The sequence below is a fragment of the Hyperolius riggenbachi genome, chromosome 4 (genome assembly GCF_040937935.1).
Source record: "Hyperolius riggenbachi isolate aHypRig1 chromosome 4, aHypRig1.pri, whole genome shotgun sequence".
Classification (NCBI taxonomy): domain Eukaryota; kingdom Metazoa; phylum Chordata; class Amphibia; order Anura; family Hyperoliidae; genus Hyperolius; species Hyperolius riggenbachi.
This window is the reverse complement of record NC_090649.1, coordinates 70,511,433-70,529,100: the sequence shown is the minus strand read 5'-3', so window position 1 is coordinate 70,529,100 and position 17,668 is coordinate 70,511,433. Positions and strand designations below refer to the sequence as shown.

Below are 17,668 nucleotides of genomic sequence, written 5' to 3'. Positions count from 1 at the left end.
CTAACCCTCCCTGTACCTATCCCTAACCCCTAGACCCCCCTGGTGGTGCCTAACCCTAACCACCCCCTGGTTGCGTTTATTATACTGTAACTATACCTAACCCTCCCTGTACCTATCCCTAACCCCTAGACCCCCCCCCCCTGGTAATGCCTAAACCTAACCATCCGCACCGCACAAACACCCTAAACACATATAAACAATAATATATTTAATCCTTAAAATACTTCACTACAAATAACATGAATAAAATAATTTATATATTTGTAATAGAATAAATAGCCTTAAAGGGAACCAGAGAGGATCAAGAAAAGCTTTTATACATACCTGGGGCTTCCTCCAGCCACATACGCACGGATCGCTCCCACGCTGCCGTCCTCCTCTGCCTGGATCCGCCGATCCCGGGTCCCGTCATTACCGCCAGTCGGTCGGCGGATGCGGCCAATTCTCCGCATCACAGGGGCTCCCTCCATACAGGTACGCGTGTGCCTGCCTACTGCGTATGCCCTGTGATGCGGACAATTGGCGTGACGGGCCCGGTACCGGCGGATCCAGGAAGCGGAGGATGTCGGCGTGGGAGCGATCCAGGCTTATGGGGCTGGAAGAAGCCCCAGGTATGTATAAAATCTTTTTCTATTTTAACAAAGCATTCCTCTCTGGTTCCCTTTAAAAATCACATATACATTAATAATATTATAAATAGAAAAAGGTTATATATATATATATATATATATATATATATATATATATATATAATATACACATACGCACGCACACACACAAAACATAGCCTTACAATCACGTAGTACGCATTAGAAATCTTAAAATATCAGTAATATTAAAAGCGATATTTTAGTAACTATAATCAACGCATTATAAGTGTAAAAACAAAGTTAATACCAACAGCGATGTATTTCTAATACAATTGAAAACGGTATTTAAGCATTATACATATGAAAATGAATTTTAAATGATAAAATACGTGTAAACAAAAATGTAGTTGTTATACTTTTGTAAGCGAAATTTTAAAACGTAAAAATAAGTAAAAACTCCTATAAGCGAAATTTAAAAACACAAAGTCAAAACGAACTTGTAAACGATATTTGTTATAAACCTTATTCTGTAAACGAAAACTTTTGTTAACACGATGCCTGTAACTGCTATTTCTTGGGCGCCCTTTTTTCCTGTCGGGCGCCAAATAGCCGATATTTTGCATTGCAGTCAACGATGGCGCCCTTTTTGTCCACTATCCCTATGCGCCCTTTTTTACTAACCCGTGGTGAGCGTTCCAGGCCACACATGCCCGGGAGCATTTTGGACCACGCATGTGCGATCAAGCACGACTTGTACAGAGTACCATGCCCTCCAACAGGGCACAAAAGAAGCCCGGGGAGATGTTGAGGGACCGAGCGGCCTCAAGGGGGCTGGAGGAAGCCCCAGGTGAGTATAAAACCTGAGACGACTTTCATCTCAGGTTCACTTCAAGTCATGCGAAAGGAACAGCAGAAGATAAAGACACTGAGGCCTCGTTCACATCTAAAATCGCAAACGCAATCACTTTGCGAATTTTTTCCCCCTCCCGGTGCTGTACTGCGCGCTGCGTTTTTGTAAAAGCGCTTTTCTATGCGCTTTTCCAGTGCGGTTTTTAAATTCACTTCCTGGCACAAGTCAGGAGGTCAACTCTTATCATTTGAAAATAATAAATACAATGTATTTATTCTCAAAAAACGCTCACGCAATCGCTGCACAAAGTGATTTTGTGAGTGTTTGCGTTTTTCCTATACCTTCTACTGAGGCAAAAATTGCCTCAAAAATGGTACAGGCAGCGCTTTGCTGAGCCGATCGGAAACAAACCACTGAGATGTGAACTCTCTCATAGGGAGTCACTGCACAAGCGTTTTTAGGGCGATTTTGAAAATCGCCTGCGCTTGAAAATAGGGCAAAAACGCTCTTAGTGTGAACGACCCCTCACAGTTTCTTATGGATTAGGACACATAAGTCAATGCAAATCACACATATACATGGACCCTGTTGTTGGAAAGTCACTGATTAGAAATTGCCCTTAGCAAGGTGCTGAGAAGGTTGCATGTAAGTGGTCACTGGAATGAACAGCAGATTGTCTGATAAAACAGAATTTGTCTCTCGGCACCAGCGATTACTTCCTCTTCTGGCATAATATAGCTCATATTGTTTCATCAGTTTGCTGCCAGGCCCACCGCAGAAGATTTTTTCTTTTCCCTCTGTGCTATAAATGAAACGACTTGTTTATTGGCTTTTCATTCAGTTTGTTTCTGTGTTTTCCGAAAAAGCCTGATGTGAAAGTTAAAGGCAATAACAAGCTGTGAACACAACACAGGAAGACGGGACTGTACCGCGGCCAATAATGTGAAACGTTGCTGCAATCCCTCGTGTCGCTGACCCTGCTTCCTCAGGAACAATCCCTCTGCCTCCCAACCCGCCCAAACAAATGCTTCCTACACCGCGGGAGGTACCCAGAGAGACTCGACCAGAATGACTTCTGCGAAACTTCTGCACACAGAGGATCCTCGGGCTTGTCATAGGGGACTTATGTGTGGGAAAGATGGATTTTTTATGGAAAGCATATGGGCCTCATCTCAGAATGATTATTTCAAGTGGTTCGGGGAATTGGCTGCTGCCTTTGATGTCAGGCGGAGATGCCCTAGGGGCGCTTTGACTAAAGTTGGACGGCTTAGGCTCCAAAGCCAAGGCCTTAACTTGTACCTCATTTCTTGATTGGCCACTGCAGAAGTAAATTTCCCACCAGGCATTTGGTGTACAGCTTACTGCTTTTCTTTTTTTTAGGCTGGCAAGAGAGGAAAAATTTAAAAATCTAAGAAAAAATAATAATATAAGATATATGATTAGTTTCACAACAGTGGTTTAACTACAATCCATGGGCCCCCCCAGTGAAACTTTGATGGGCCCCACCTTCAATGTTCACACCCCTTCCCTTGTCTCCCCTGGTGCCCTTCACGACCATCGTCCCAACTCACAAGGGTCATGAAACAAGAGTGGCCATCATGATCTTCAGACCCAAAACAAGTGTAGCCACAAAAACACCTGATCTGAAGTATAGTGCCCTGTATTGGAGGAAGGAAAGGTTATTACTTGGAGCACCAAAACAGTACTGGGCCCCTCTGCGATTGCATCTGCGATTGCAGGTGCTGCTCCCCTCTAGTTACGCCCATTTTACATAGTTACATGTTATCTACATTGAGAAAAGTCCCTTTTTCATTAAGATCTGCTTTTTGAGCCTCACTACACCTCATTCCAGAGGAAAGAAATAAGTGTAAAAAAATCTATCTCTGAATGAATCAAGATATCACCCACACTGACCAATCAGAGCTGCGTCTGCCCTTCAAAGTATGGAAAGCAGCTAGATCAATTTTAATTACAAATATAGAATTTGGTTTACCTAAGTCCTGTGATAAGATATTCCACAGTTTAACCACTCATACTATGAATAATCCCTTTATAAACAGGTAGTTAAATCTCTATTCCTCCATATGCAGTTCATGCCCTCTTATGCTTTGTACAAACGTATGGTTAAAAATCTCATGTGCCAAGCTTTTGCATTACCCTCAGAAGTAATCTATTTTCAACAAACACAATTGCTAACTCCCAGCTAGAGCAATCTCCTGCCTTTATCTGGTCAGCAGATGCCAGTCAGCCAATCAGGTGTACTGTTATACACCCTTTGCCTGCTGTACCAAATCTAGCAGGAATTGCATAAATTAGCATTCAGGTGGGAGGCTTCGGTTGGATGCCCCCGGCTGTCGTGCGGACCAATGTTTGTGATTTTAAATTTCTTTTTTTCAACTTTCAGGATGCTGTTGGCAGACGAGTGGTTAGGGAGGGGACCGTGTGGGAGATGTGCCTACACAGTGCATCCCTGTAAAACGATGCAATCTACGATTGCATCCAACCGAAGCCTCCCACCTGAATGCTAATTTATGCAATTCCTGCTAGATTTGGTACAGCAGGCAAAGGGTGTATAACAGTACACCTGATTGGCTGGCTGGCGTCTGCTGACCAGATAAAGGCAGGAGATTGCTCTAGCTTTGAGTTAGCAATTGTGTTTGTTGCAGTTAGCATTAAGTTTAGAGGCAGTGGGGGTGAGTTCCCTGGAGGTGAGAGGTCCAGGGCTTGCACACACTTCCCTCTAGGTATTGCATGGTGGTTTGGGGGCCCTAGCTAGTGAGAGAGACCTGGAGCCCCCGGCTGTCGTGCGGACCAATGTTTGTGAAGTAATCTATTTTCCAAGCTACATAAACTCAGTTTTCTTCTGATCATTCTTGATAAGTCAGCCCTTCCATCTTTTTGATTAACTTAGCTGTTTACTTTTTTACCTGCTCTAAATCTTCTTTTTTGCCGTACAATGTTTATTTAAAGAAGTACAGAGCATATTGAAATCCATTACAAGGAGTATGTTAATGAAAGAGAAGAAAGAAATGAATATTTTTATATATTTTTCAAAATAGCAGACGTAGGAAATAATTTGTTCCAAAAGTTAGAATTCTCAGTACATCTATTAAGATTGTGATTTCTAATAGCAAGTATCTTTTCCATTTGTAGATAATCAATCAGTTTTATAAATAGTTTAGTTGACATTTGAAATAACAGTACTTTTCCAGTTGACTAATAAATGAAATATTGGCCCATATGTAATTAACTTTTTCTCCTGTGTTTTCTCCTGGTAGATAATTTTTCACCTTTTCTTTAACCACTCCAGGACCACAGTGCTAACCCCCCCCCCCCCCTAAAGACCAGGTTATTTTTTACTAAAAGGGCCACTGCAGCTTTAAGGCCAAGCTGCAGGGCCGCACAACTCTGCACACGAGTGATCCCCCCCCTTTTCCACCCACCAACAGAGCTCTCTGTTGGTGGGGTCTGATTGCCCCCCAGTTGTTGCGATCACGCCGTCTAACCGTCCCCCGAGCGCCAATAGCCGCTCGGAGACTGAAGAGGGGGCGGAGCTCCACCCCCCGAGAAGGAGATGAACGCACTTCCTGCACGCAATCTCCTTCAGTAGCCGGCTCCAGGACCTGACGCCACTTGGTGTTGGGCGGTCCTGGGGCTGCTGCTGCGGCCACGCCGATTGGTGTGGATCAGTCTTAGAGTAGTTAAAACACCTTTTCAGCACTTTTCAATTAAATACATTGGTGAAAAATTACAATCAAAACTATTTTGAGTATTTTCCTGCTTGCTGGTGGTTTAATATTGGCAAGGTGTGAAAATATAACCTAGGAGAAAACTCAGGAGTTGAAGTGAATCCAATTCAATTGAGCCACTGGCAAGAAAATACTCAGCATTATTTGACATGAATGCTTCACCTACTTTTTGGTAATTTTTTATTTGCAAAGTGCTGAAATATTATTATAAACCGAAGATGGAAAAACTATCATGTTATGAATTGCATAATCATGTGCTGGGTACACACAATGTGTTTTTTCGGTCGATTTTGCGTCCGATCGATTTCTGATTTGATTTTCCGATTGATTTCCGATTCAATTCTGTTATCTTTTCTTATCTATTTCCATTCACTTCTATGAGAAATCAATCAGAAAAACGATCGAAAATAAGATCGGACATGTCGGAAATGATCTATCAAACATCTATCTAACACAAAATTGTATACCTAACATTACTTGTTATAGGGACACTTAAGCCAGAAAAAAAAATGAGTTACCGCATTACCAACGCATAGATATGCGGCAACGCGTATTTTTGTACGCGTTGTGGCCTGCAATAGCGCTAATTGCTGTCGGGAATGCTGAGGAAGCTACGCATGGCCAGTCCTGTCGGCAAAAACGAAACTAGCTGGCAGCGGGGGACCAGAGGATTAGTGAGTGGCTGGGAGGGCACAGGACTGCTGCAAGGGGCTGGTAGAAGCCCCAGGTGAGTAAAACTCATTTTTTTTTTCTGGCTTAAGTGTCCCTTTAAGTAGATGTAAGTAATGTATCATGATCTAGTTGGAATAATGCTAACTGTAGCATTATTACATATGGTCTACATCAGGGGTAGGGAACCAATGGCTCGGGGGCCAGATGTGGCTCTTTTGATGGCTACATCTGGCTCACATACAAATCAGTAGGGTTGCTCAAGTGGGGCAGTTTAGGGCCCTTTTACACTTAATCAGTTGCTGAAACCCAAGAGAAGCTGAAGACGTGTCTGACACTTTCCGCTGCCCGGCGCATCAACTCTATGCACATCACCATGGCAACAGGGACGGGGGCCCTACTGCCCCAGTTTGAAACGTACTGTATGGCTCTCACAGAATTACATTGTAAAATATGTGGCATTTATGGCTCTCACAGCCAAAAAGGTTCCTGACCCCTGCTCTACATGGTAATATGTTAATTATATTTTCTATTTCTTTCCATAGATCAAGATCTGGTCTAAATCATCTAACTCCTTTGTATGGTATATGCCATACTCCAGATGTGACCTCACAAGTGGAGATTGTATGTGTTTTCAGTGTCTGTGTGGGTTTCCTCTGGGAAATCCATTTTTCTCCCACATCCCAAAAATACAGATAAGTTAACCTTCCTGGCGGTAAGCCCGAGCTGAGCTCGGGGTAAGCCGCCGGAAGGCACTGCTCAGGCCCCGCTGGGCCGATTTGCATAATTTTTTTTTTGCTGCACGCAGCTAGCACTTTGCTAGCTGCGTGCAGTGCCCGATCGCCGCCGCTACCCGCCGATTCGCCGCTATCCGTCGCGCCGCAGCCGCCCCCCCCCCCAGACCCCGTGCGCTGCCTGGCCAATCAGTGCCAGGCAGCTCTATGGGGTGGATCGGAATCCCCTTTGACGTCACGACGTCGATGACGTCGGTGACGTCATCCCGCCCCGTCGCCATGGCGACGGGGGAAGCCCTCCGGGAGATCCCGTTCTTTGAACGGGATCTCCGGATCTCCGATCGCCGGCGGCGATCGGAGGGGCTGGGGGGATGCCGCTGAGCAGCGGCTATCATGTAGCGAGACTTTGTCTCGCTACATGAAAAAAAAAAAAAAAAATTAAAAAAAAAAGATTTGCTACCCCCTGGCGATTTTTTTGCAAACCGCCAGGAGGGTTAATTGGCTTCCTCTTAAATTGTCTCTAGACTATGATGGACATAGGACTATGGTAGGGATTAGACTGTGAGCTCCTCTGAGGGAAAGTTAAAGGAACTAAATCAATACCCAAGTGTTCTAAAATCACAATGTACAAAAGATAGGCAAATGACCCTTGTGAGTCTGCAACACAGACTTTTTAACTTCCTCTCTGCCGGGAATAGATGGACTCTGCAATCTGATCCATATCTGCCCCCCTCATTGGGGGAACAAATTGGCATATGATAGAAAGGCTATTATAATCTAGTCTCTTAGTGCCCAGCAATGTAGAATGCAGGAGAAACAGATATTAATCTGTAGACCTCATGGCTTATGGTTCTCTTGGCTAATACACACCAAGAATGAAAATCAAGCTTTATTGACAACTTCTTTTTACAGACACAGGATGTAAAAAGAGAACTTTGCTACTTTAACACCCTGTGGTTATAGCTGTTAATGCATAGAGATACATATACAGGGGTTGGACAAAATAATGGAAACACCTAACATTTTGGCATCATAATCTTTGAACATGTTTTAAGCAATCAAAAACATGACATATGTTAATTTTTTTTGTTGATTTTTTTTATTTGATATGTTTAACCACCCTGGCGTTCTGATTAAATCGCCAGGGTGGCTGCGGGAGGGTTTTTTTCAAATAAAAAAAAAACTATTTCATGCAGCCAACTGAAAGTTGGCTGCATGAAAGCCCACTAGAGGGCGCTCCGGAGGCGATCTTCCGATCGCCTCCGGCGCCCAGAATAAACAAGGAAGGCCGCAATGAGCGGCCTTCCTTGTTTTGCTTATATCGTCGCCATAGCGACGAGCGGAGTGACGTCATCGACGTCAGCCGACGTCCTGACGTCAGCCGCCTCCGATCCAGCCCTTAGCGCTGGCCGGAACTTTTTGTTCCGGCTGCGCAGGGCTCAGGCGGCTAGGGGGGCCCTCTTTCGCCGCTGCTCGCGGCGAATCGCCGCAGAGCGGCGGCGATCAGGCAGCACACGCGGCTGGCAAAGTGCCGGCTGCGTGTGCTGCTTTTTATTTGATTAAAATCGGCCCAGCAGGGCCTGAGCGGCGACCTCCGGCGGTGTTGGACGAGCTCAGCTCGTCCAGACCGCTCAGGTGGTTAATTAAAATAATTGTTTTTTACAGTTATTTAAACCAAAGTTGGTTATAATTTATAAAAATGGCAGATCTCTCAGACTTTCAAAGAGGCCAAATTGTTGGTGCTCGTATGGCAGGTGCTACTGTAACAGAAACTGCCCAAATGCTTTGCATTTCAAGAGGTACTGTCTCAAAAGTAATGACTGCCTTTGAAAGAGAAGGAAAAACGTCCTCAGCAAAGCACAGTTGTGGCCGAAAGTCAATGTTGTCTGAGAGAGACCGTCGGACTCTAAATCGAACTGTTAAAAAAGCTTGCAAGACCACGGCTCCTAAAATCACTGCAGAGCTGAATGAACACCTATAGAACCCAGTTTCCACAAAAACTGTTTGTCGAGAGCTGCACAAATCTGGATTCCATGGAAGAACTGCAATTAGAAAACCTCTGCTCTCAAAGACAAATGTTTCAAAACATTTAGAGTCGTGTAGAAACCACCAGAATTGGTCCCTCAAGCAGTGGAAAAATGTGATTTTCTCTGACAAATCATCGTTTACCTTATTTCCGACCTCCGGCTGAGTGTACTTTTGGAGACAGCCGAAAGAAGCATTTTATCCAGACTGCCTTCTCCCAACCATAAAACATGGCGGGGGTTCTATGATGATCTGGGGAGCTATTTCTTGGAAATCCACCGGGCCAATGATTTCCCTTCATGGAAGAATTAACAGCTGAGACTATTTAGGAATTTTGGGCAACCAAGTTCATCCTATGGTTCAAGAACTGTTTCCGGAGGGGAATGCCATCTTTCAAGATGATAATGCCCTCAAGAATGTTCCTCATGCCATTCTTTAACAATTCTAGCTGTATGGATTATACAGCTAGAATTGTTAAAGAATGGCATGAGGAACATTCTTCTAATGCAGTTGAGCATCTCATCTGGCCACCACAATCCCCAGACCTCAACATTATTGAGCATTTATGGTCGTTATTAGCGATTCAAGTAAAAAGTCGATTTCCGCTACCATCATCTCTAAAAGAACTGGAGGGTGTTTTAACTGAAGAATGGGCTAAAATTCCTTTGGAAACAATTCACAATTTTTATGAATCAATACCTTGGAGAATTGAGGCTGCAATTGCCGCTAAAGGTGGACCTACACCATATTAAAATATATTTTGTTGATTTTCAAGGTGTTTCCATTATTCTGTCCAACCCCTGTAGTAGACTGTTGTTGCTAAATACACATTCCAATAACATCAGATATAGAATTCAATTATAATATCCAATAACAGTTTCTGATTCAGTTTGCTCTATTGTGTTCATAGACACCAAACACGGATGAATTATTATACCTGTATTTCATTTCATGGAGTTTATATTATATTTCATGGAGTTGTCTCCATGTATAAAATATGCAGTACTGTTTCGTTGCTACATACCTAGTAGCTACATGTTACAGTATTGTAGACTATTGTAAGTAGTTTAAAACAAATTAAAAGCACATTGAAAATAACCCAAAAATATACACCACCACATATATACACTATATATCAAAATCCAGAGTTGTCCAAAACTAAATCATTTATCCTTGTTTCACTATAATTTAATTCACAAAGCACATTGCTTAGGGGTAATATTTGGTTCATCTCTCTCATTTATTCCTCACATTCACTCTCTAACCAGATCTAGTCATCTACAGCTATATTTTATGCACACCACTGTCTGTATTATTATGTACCCCATGTTTTGTTCCTACTCTGTACAGTACAGCACCACAGACTATGTTGGTGCTTTATAAATCAATAATAATAATGTACAACAAAGTCCTCATTATCCTGAACATAGGCAACCAGAAGTCTCAACTAACCGGCATGCCTGAGGTGGATAACAGGGACAGTGCTTAGGAGGGTTTGCAGGGCATTGTAGGGTAGAAAATACGTAATGAGAGTCCATACGCCGCCTTCTACCCTTCCTTCAGCTCCTGATGTGGGTCAGGTGACACACTGGAACCTGTACACAGAGGATGCTGGGTGCTGCTAGAGGCTGGGGGGTTGTGGTTTTTCAGCGGGTTGCAATCGGCAAGCACACATATCCAACATCAGGCAATCCATGCCGGTGCTGGATACAGGGGACTGCTGTATAACACATGACTCAATTTTTACATTTATTTATTTACTTATTTAACCTCTCTGGCGTTCTGGATGAGCTAGGCTCGTCCAGAGACGCCAGAGGTCGCCGCTCAGGCCCCGCTGGGCCGATATGAATAATTATTTTTTTTTAAACACGCAGCAAGCACTTTGCTTGCTGCGTGTTGTGCCTGATCGCCGCCGCTCGCCGCCGATCCGCCGCGATACAGCCTCCCCAATCAGTGCCAGGCAGCGCTGAGGGGTGGATCGGGACTCCCTGTGACGTCATGACGTCGATGACATCACGACGGTCGTCACCATGGCGACGGGGGAAGCCCTCCTGGAAATCCCGTTCAGAACGGGATTTCCGGATGGGTGATTGCGCCGGCGGCGATTGGAGGGGTAGGAGGAACGCCGCAGGGAGGAGGGAATCATGTAGCTAGCGCTAGGCTAGCTACATGATAAATGTAAAAATGTTTTTGCAAAAAACGTTCCCGCGGGCATCAGAAGGCCAGGCAGGTTAAGTATTTATATAGCTCCAACATCTCCTGCAGCGCTGTACAGAGTATATTGTCTTTGTCACTAACTGTCCCTCAGAGGAGCTCACAATCTAATCCCTACCATAGTCATATGTCTATATTGTGCAGTGCATGTATTGTAGTCTAGGGCCAAATGTAGGAGGAAGCCAATTAACCTATCTGTATGTTTTGGGATGCAGGAGGAAACCGGAGTGCCCGGAGGAAACCCACACAGACCCAGGGAGAACATACAAACTCCTTGCAGATGTTGACCTAGCTTGGATTCGAACCTGGGACCCAGCGCTGCAAGGCGAGAGCACTAACCACTACACCACTGTGCAACACCCTCCCAGAATGTAACCTGTTTGTAAGTAGGGGACCGCCTGCATATACATTTATTTTTTAAAATCTATACATAAAAAGTGTGCTTAGTAATATTTGCTGGTACACACAGATCATTCAGTAAGCTTTGTGTTCCACTTCATGCATGTGAAAAATGTATCTGCAGCAGTGTTCTTATTGTCGGCGGAGGTGTGGTCTTCCGAGGGATATTAGGAATCCTGCAGACCCCGCACAAGCCTTCCTGAGATTATTGGAGTAAGCAGCAGGAGACACACAGCAAGGTAGGAACAATTCTTCTGGCCTTAAAATCATATTGAAACTTTACTTTCGGGTGCTGAATATTTAATAAGATGTACATATACTATATACAGTATATATATATATATATATTTTAAAAGTGCTGATTGTCAATCATCTTGTATGGGAGAATATTTGGAATATACGCAGATTAAGCACATATTTATGGAACAGGAAATTTTCTGCTAAGATTTGCCTTCCTGTTTTTGGTGTCTATTTTTTGTCTGTGATTGTGTTGAGCTGTGTGGGACTGTCAGACACCAGACTGGCCACTTCGGGAGAATAATTCCTAAAGACGGCTCGACTTATTTTATTACATTTTGTTTTTGTGTTTTGTTTTTTGTGTGTTTTTTTCTCCTTTTTTGTTACACTTAATAAAAGTTTGTAGCGTGTCTTAAAATTCAGTCTGTTCCCAAAAAAAGACTTTGAGGTTGGACTGTGTTGTCGTTTTTCATTCAGACTCTGCATATTTCACGTGCTGAGCTATTGTCGTGATGTAAATTTAATTTGCCGAGCTTTATAGTGTGTTCTGGTTTATGAGGTATTGTCTTTTGGAGCTGTTTATGTAAGGAGAGCGCACTAATTATAGCTTTACAAGAGTTTTCCGAAAACATGGAAGTTTAAAGATTTAAAGGGAAATTATATTAATATTTCAGTTTAGTTGTTTAATGTGCTAGAGCTTCAGTGTGTGCTGTTTTATGGGGTATTGTTTTATGTTGCTGTTCATGTAATGAAAACACTTTTTATCCTTCATTATTTTTTCTAAAAACTTAGATGTCGATTTAAAGGGAAGTTATCGAGATATTGACTTCTGCTTGATTTTTGTTTTAACGTGTACATGCTGATAGAAGTAATATATATCTTATTTGGTTAAAGGGAACCTGAAGTGAGAGGGCTATGGAGGCTGCCATATTTATTTCCTTCTAAAGGGGCCCATATACTGGTCGATTTCAGCCATCATTCGATCGACCGATTCTTTCAAATCTGTGTCCGATTTTGATCGATTTCGATGAATTTGATCTATCTGACAGGATGGAAGATCTAGGTTGATCTGCTGCTGGTAGCAGATCCATGGCCCATAGAGTTGCATTGGATCTAATGGTCCAATAATGCATTTAGATCCATTTCCAATAGATTTCATTCTGAAATCTATTGGAAATCTGTTGCTAGTGTGTGGCACACATCAGATAGATTCCTGTCAGATTCGACTTGAGAGACATCTGACAGAAATCTATTTGATGGTCAAATCAGCTGCAAATCTATAAGTGTATGGCCACCTTAAGTAATGCTAGTTGAGGCAAGCAAAAAGGCAGGGGCGTACCTGGGTAATATAGAGCCTATGTCAAACACTGAAATTGCGCCCCTCTTTCCCCAGTCAGAGCCCACTTCCCCTCTAAAAACGGCATCCTTTCTTGCGTACTTGTGTTGAGTTTGCCTGTGTTTTATGGCTTGGGATATTGCTGAAGTTACTTTTTTAGAGATATGTCTTCTTATTCCCTCTCTGCCTCTTTTCTAACACTAAGCCAAGTGCGCCCTACATACATAAATTAAGTAGCCATGTTCCCCAAATAAAAGAATATGATTTGAGGTCTGTGTGATGGGGAGGCATGGGGCAGGCAGGGCGGTGCAGCACAGGACCAGCCATGGCGCCCATGGTGCTGTGGTGCCCGCCATGACATGAGCCATGCCTGCACCCCTCTAGATACACCTCTGCAAAAAGGGCGGTGGATATTTGGGCACTGCCATAGGTTGTATTGTGAATTACAGCGCTCCGAGGATAATTTGCACACCGGCAAAAGACGGAGCTCAAATTACTAAAAAATAGTGCAATTCGGCCATCAGTAATAGCTAGCAGCTGAACTGCATCTTTCCGCTGAGCAGGTTTTGTCAATGGCAGAGGAGTGTAAGGATCGTGCACTAGTGATCCTGCTCTTACCAGCTGCCTCCCTGCTGTGTCTGTGCCCCCCCCCCCCATCCCCTGCAACATGGTGTGCAGAGTGTGCTGCTCAAGACTACCTGTGTCCCCTGGCTTGTGGAGTGGAGCGTGCAAGCAACATGTCAGCGGTGCAATGATCGGGGATTCTTCCTGTGGGGCAATTGCTGTGTCTCATATCTATGATGCCATCTAGTGGCATCTTGAGACACAGCTGTATCATCCTTGGGGCACATCTGGCTATGGGGAGGAGGACTGACTTGTACTGGGGGCACATCTTGCTAATGTGAAGGGGGCTACACTGGGGACAAGGCTTATACATGAGTCAATTACCTTTTTTCCTGATTTCTGAGGGAAAAGTTTGTTCCTCGACTTATACACGGGGTCAGCTTATATGCGAGTATATACGGTATGTTAAGGAGAATAGTGGGACAACAATTTTCAAAAAGACCCTGTAGTGTTTGAGAAAAACGATTTTAAAAACGCAAAGGAAATTTTTTTTTTTTAAAACTGTCATTTTTCAGAGTTTAGAGAACATTTTTCCTTTGCATGTTTAAAATTGATTTTCTCAAAAACTATAAGGACTTTTTCTTTCTAGTACCCACTATTCTCTTAAACATACATAGCAATTTAGGTGACAATAGCATGTATGCAGGTTTTCCTATTTTCCGCTAGCGTCGGAACAAAATTACGCAAATATTATACCAAATTATGAATGGACTATACAAAATCAATGGAACGTCTAAATTGTAATTACATATGGCAGTAACTGGGAAAACGTACGTGAAATTTTGCATGATCGGACTTGGCTGATTACGATCATTGCTATTGTTCAGAGTCCATGGTAATCCATAAATTACCTGATTTTCCATCAAGAGATTGAGAAATCGACTTTATTGAGTGATCAATTACAGTGTGGTTGATCTAAAGTCAATCGACTAGTGGCCCAAACACTACAAGCGAGATCCTATGAGATTCACCTTTCCTTATCAATCTGGATGATATTGTGTCTCCATGCTCTGCAACCAAAGAACGATTCTGTGTTGATCGAAGTCATGTGGACAGTAGCTAACCAATATTTTCTATCCTGCCCCATCTAGTAAATTGGTTGATTTGACCAGATATTGGCCAATTTCCATCAATCAAGGAAGAAAAACATAATTCTCAATATTGCGGCCCGATCGACCTTAAATTAGTACTGCAACATGGCAGCCTGATCAATCATTTGATCAATTTTCATCTCAAATCAGTCAAAAGTATTGATCAGACATGCTGTAAAATCTCAGTCACAAGGGCTCAATCAGGTGTTGATATCATTGACGGCATTCGATATCATGATGATCGACGGACCTCTGACCGATGTCTCCTCAAGGGTAGGGTTTTAAAGTCAAGCCTATGTGCCAGCTTGACTCCTTGCCTTTTCCAGTGTCCACTGTCACGCGTCGGTACCACATGTCGCTAGCGCACATGTGACATTACATGTGCCAAACCACGAGGTACTGCTGCTCTCGGAGGCGCGAACACCGGAGGAAGCCAGAAGTCATGCCGGCGTCAGTTTAAACATATTCTATCCCTCACTTTAGTGCACGAATTGGTTTAAAATACGGCAAGAATGCCATTTTTACCATTTTGTTTGTTCTGCATCAGTATGGAATAATTATTTAAATGATGTGAAATCTTGTTTAGATTAGTGGACTCTATGGTGTGTAAACTGACAAGACTAGACTAGAGCAGCCATTACAAACGTTGACATTAAATATTTGCAGGAATTACAGTCATCGCCAGCAATTATGTTATGTATGTTTGTCTTCTAATGGGATGTAAAGATTGTGTAAATGTCAGTTTTATTTACAATGGCAAAATAATGTGTAGTTACCTTTACAGCCTATAGGCATGTGTGCAATCTAAGTGCTATCATTACGGTTAATGTTTTCAAGAAATATAAACATTATATTGTACTTAAGATGAAAATGATCAGGCATGAGCTCTTACTTGATAAGATTACATCTTTGTGTTTATAACTGGAATACAAGAGAACTTCATGTATGCAAGACATTTAAAGGACAACTGTAGTGAGAAGAATATGGAGGCTGTCATGTTTATTTCCTTTTAAACAATACCAGTTGCCTGGCAGCCCTGCTGATCTATTTGGCTGCAGTAGTGTCTGAACAACACCAGAAACAAACATGCGGCTAATCTGACAATAATGTCAGAAACACCTGATCTACTGCATGGATATTCAGGGTCTATGGCTAAAAGTATTAGAGGCAGATGATCAGCAAGGCTCCCAGGCAACTAGTATTGCTTAAAAGGAAATAAATATGGCAGCCTCCATATGCCTTTCGCTTCAGCTATCCTTTAAAGAGGCACTGTCGTGACATATAGTCGAATGTAGTAAATTATTCACCAGTTTTATGGTAATTTTCCTGGTTTCAGTATCAGAAACACTTCCGCTATCTTCTGTATATATTGCTGTATATTGGTATGTAGCCTTGCGTTCCCAGTGATGTCACAGAGCCTAGGCTGTTTAACTATGCTAAATAGGGGCCCCATGTTATTATTGCCCACCAGGTGCCCATTGTACCTAGAACCTCACCCTACTGCTGTGCATCCATCTCCTCCCTCTACTAGAACATCTGTCTATTTTGTCACATCTGTCTATTTTTGGAAGTCCTTCCTCCAGTCCACTCACTAATGACTAGTTAGCACTTTTGTTGAAGTTTATGTTCTCCAGTTGCCTCAAACCAAGAAGAACCTTATTAAATTAGGCCTGTTGTTGTGAAGGTATACGTTCATGTAGGGTTCATGTTGTGACATCACTCTGATCTCCTTTAGCTGTGGCAATCAGCGAGGCAACCTGGATTTGATTACGTAATAGATATTTACATTGATGGCATTACTGGAATTCTTTGACATGAACATTACTAGTAGCTGTGAATGATCCACGCAGCTGTTGACGTTATCTCCTGTAGGCCAGGACGTCCTGATATCAGCAGATGATAGAATGGGCAGGGAAATGTTTACGTTTTGCACAAGTGAGAAATACCATATCTTTTAATGCAGGCTGAAGCAAGCCAATAGAGGCCACATGCCAGAAAAGTGAAGGCATTGGTGGTCCTAATGGTCTTCCAACCTCACTTCACACCACAGCCTGCCACTAGGGAAGGTAGGTCACCACGGCAACAAAGTCTCTGACCTGAAGTCAGCTGGCCATTGGCGTTCGTGAACAGCATGTCACCGCAAAATTCAACCTTATTGGATAGCTGACTTCAGGTCATAGGTCATGCTGGGCATTATGGGATAGAAGTTTGGTGCACCAAAACCCTGCCATGGTGAGCTTATTTGTATTTCCAGGTTTGGAAGCTTAACCATGCTTTTCCCACCCTTTAAATTCTTCCGCCCACCCCAGCAACATCTATTTTGATCCATGCCACACCCCTTTCACGTTGGTCAAACTCTTCTAAGCATCCCAGGGATATCATTGTCTGGCATCAGCATCAACATCAAGGGGAGGAAGAAGTCATATGGTGGGAGGATGTTGATAGTCTGTCTGTCATTGCAAAAATGTAATGTTGAAGTGTTATGACCACAGGAGGGGGGAGGCCCGAGGGGCTATGGGGTCCTGCTGTTCCTTCCCATCTTGCAAACTAAACCCAGTGAAGTATTATATTTACTTACTCCAGCAGTGCATTCCCAGTAGCCACACTCTCTATGCTGCCATGGTCCAGCTCCTGATGTAAGTCACATGACCAGGAGGCGGAGGACGGCAGCATTGAGTGTGCAGCTCCTGGGAAGAAGAAGAGACTTGGTGCAGCGCTGGAGCAGGTAACGATACTACACTGCCCTTACTCTGTGGGAAAGGAGTGGTAAGGGTTTGGGAGCATATGTGTGACTGCTCACTCCTGGGGGTGGTGGTGATTGGGCGGCACCATGATAACAATTTTACTTGGGGGTCCAGATGGCTTCTTACGATCCTGATACGAAGGCTGCCTGTTACAATCTTACTGGCAGATAGATGCCTAGTAACCCACTACTGGGTAACTTTAAAGGACAACTGAAGAGAGAGGTATACGAAGGCTGCCATGTTTATTTCCTTTTAAGCAATACCAGTTGCCTGGCAGCCCTGCTGATCCTCTGCCTCTAATACATTTAGCCATAGACCCTGGACAAGCATGCAGCAGATCGGATGTTTCTGACATTATTGTCAGATCTGACAAGATTAGCTGCATGCGTGTTTCTGGTGTTATTCA

General features: G+C 43.3%; 1 protein-coding gene across 1 annotated transcript in view; it reads left to right on the top strand.

Annotated features, from left to right (window-relative positions):
- Positions 1 to 11,432: 11,432 nt before the first annotated feature.
- LOC137571282 (adhesion G protein-coupled receptor F5-like) overlaps positions 11,433 to 17,668 on the top strand; it is a 299,361-nt gene continuing 293,125 nt past the window's right edge. Inside the window, exon 1 of the mRNA XM_068280195.1 lies at positions 11,433 to 11,469. The gene's annotated coding sequence lies outside the window, so the exon portion shown is untranslated. The remainder of the gene's footprint in view (positions 11,470 to 17,668) is intronic.